Source organism: Musca vetustissima, unplaced genomic scaffold, assembly GCF_032173495.1.
Source record: "Musca vetustissima isolate MV318-11 ecotype Yass unplaced genomic scaffold, APGP_CSIRO_Mvet_v1 utg31943, whole genome shotgun sequence".
NCBI lineage: Eukaryota > Metazoa > Arthropoda > Insecta > Diptera > Muscidae > Musca > Musca vetustissima.
The window spans coordinates 1-3,119 of NW_026873316.1; positions in this window are offsets into that span (position 1 = coordinate 1).

Here is a 3,119-nt window from a genome sequence, read left to right on the forward strand (position 1 = left end):
GGTTAAAGGTCATTGACACCGGATTAAAGGTTATTGACCCCGGATTAAGAGTCATTGAACCCGGATTAAAGGTCATTGACCCCGGATTAAGTCTTAATCTGGATTAAAGGTCATTGACCCCGGATTAAGGGTCATTGACCCCGGATTAAGAGTCATTGACCCCGGATAAAAGGTCATTGATCCCGGATTAACGTTTAATCCGAATTAAAGGTCTTGACCCCGGATTAACGTTTAATCCGGTTTAATCGTCATTGGCCCCGGATTAAGGCTTAATCCGGATTAAAGATCATTGACCCCGGATTAAAGCTTAATCTGGATTAAACCCGGATTTAAGGTCATTGACCCCGGATTAAAGGTTATTGACCCCGGATTAAGGCTTAATGTGGATTAAAGATCATTGACCCCGGATTAAGAGTCATCGACCCCGGATTAAAGGTCATTGACCCCGGATTAAGGCTTAATCCGGATTAAAAGTCATTGACCCCAGATTAGGTCTTAATCTGGATTAAAGGTCATTGACCCCGGATTAAGCTCATTGACCACGGATTAAAGCTTAATCGGGATTTAAGGGTCATTGACCTCGGATTACGATTTAATCTGGATTAAGGGTCATTGACCCCGGATTAAGGGTTAATCCGGTTTACGGTCATTGACCCCGGATTAAGGTTAGACAAACGGGAAGAGCTAAAATTCTGCAATTTGGAATGTGGTTCACTGATGGGAAGTTAAAAAAATGTAGATATTCCCTTTTAGAAATTCGTTCTTATGTGTATGAAAAGTACTACTGCTGGACTGTTGAATTGAGGATGTTTTGGAAAATCAAACTTACGTCTACGAAATGTAATAAATGGTATTAAATTTGATACAATTTGGATGTTGGTAAAAGTATAGAGCTGGAAGTCTTAACTTTTGTCTTAAAATTATTACTGAAGTGCAGAATGGTACATAATCTGGTACAATTTGGATTTCGATGAACAGTTAAATATGGAATTCTTAAATTTAGACTTTTTTTTAATTCGTACTTATGAGAACGAAAGGTACTGAATTTCGTACAATCTAGACATTGAAGGAATTAAAATTACTTTTAGAGTGTATGATTGATGTAGTTTCAGAAATTCTTATTTATGAGTATGAGAAGTACTAAATGGTACTAAATTTGGTACAATTTGGATTTGGGTGAATGGGTAGGGCTGAAGTCTTTAAATTTGGAATTTAGAGTGCTGCTGAAGTTTAGGATTGAGCTATTGAGACAGCTTTGTAAATTCATTTAATCCGGGGTCAATGACCTTTAATCCAGATTAAGACTGAATCCGGGGTCAATGACCTTTAATCCAGATTAAGACTGAATCCGGGGTCAATGACCTTTAATCCAGATTAAGACTTAATCCGAGGTCAATGATCTTTAATCCGGGTTAAGCCTTAATCCGGGGTCAATGACCTTTAATCCGGGGTCAGTGACTCTTAATCCGGGGTCAATGACCTTTAATCCGGATTAGTCTTGATCCGGTGTCAATTATTTTTAATCCAGATTAAGCCTTAATCCGGGATCAATGACGCTTAATCCGGATTAAATGTTAATCCTTTAATCTGGATTAAGCGTTAATCCGGGATCAATGACCCGGGGTCAATGACCTTTAACCCGGGGTGAAGGACCCTTAATCCAGGGTCAGTGACCTTTAACCTTAATCCGGATAAAGGGTCATTGACACCGGGTTAAAGGTCGTTGACCCCGGATTAAGGGTCATTGACCCCGGAGTAAGGTCTAATAAGGATTAAGGGTCATTGACCCCGGATTAAGACTTAATCCGGATTAAAGGTCATTGACCCCGGATTAAGGGTCTAGATTAAGGGTTAGACCGGATCAAAGGTCGTTGACCCCGGATTAAGTTTAGACAAACGGGAAGAACTAGAATTCTGAAATTTGGAATGTGGTTCACTGATGGAAAGTTAGAAAGATGCAGATGTTCCATTTAGATGTTCCATTATGTGTATGAAAAGTACTAAATGGTACAAAATTTGGTACTATTTGCATTTAGTTGAGCGTATATGAATTGAATACTTAAAAATAGGAATTAGGATTACTATTGGAGTACAGGATTGAGAAAGCTTTAAATAATTGTACTTATGTCTACGAAAAGTACTAAATCTGGTACAAGTTGGATTAAGGTGAACAGATAGAGCTGGAATCTTGAATTTGGAAATTAAAATGACTGTTGGAGTGTAGGATTAAGGTAGTTTTGGAAATTTGTACTTATGGATATGAAAAGTACTAAATTTTACTAAATTGAGTACAATTTGGATTTTGAGTTAACGGATAGAGCTGAAATTTGGAATAAAAATTACTCTTGAGGATTGAGCTATAGGGACAGCTTTGGAAATTCGTATTTATGTGTATGAAAAGTACTAAATGACAATGTGGGTTTGGGTGAACTGAGAGACCTGAAAACCTAAAATTTGGATAATGGTTACTGTGAAGTGAATAAAAGTATAGTACATATGAATACCCAGTAGGAATGTCTTGCAGACAACATTAACGAATCGTGCAAGACAATGGCAATTCCTTGAAGACACTTTGCAGACAACAATGTGAAAACCTTGACGACATTTTCACACAAGTGTCGCAGTATTCATGCAAGACAACTTGGGCGACAGAATAAGCGAAGTTGTCGTTGACGACAACATCGGCGACAAAACTCCCTACTTTTCGTTGACGACTATCATCGACTATGTCGTTTACACAATAGTTGACGACTGAATACCCATTGTCATCAATCATACCCCATTAAAAATTCTTGAGATTTTCTTGAAATTTTGTAGGGATAAAAAAAATTACCCCGAGAATTGGAGGGTCCCCTTAAGATTATTATTGGAGTGCATGATTGAGGTAGTTTTGGAGTGCATGATTGAGGTAGTTTTGATGTAGTTTCAGAAAATCGTATTTATGAGAATGAGAAGTACTAAATGGTACTAAATTTGGTACAATTTGTGAAATTAGAAATACGATTGATATATGGAGGCAGTCTTGAAAATGTGTACGTATGTGTTCGAAAAATGTTGAATGGAACTAAATGTGGAACATCTGATCACATTTGTATCTGAATAATGAAAAAAGAAAGAGA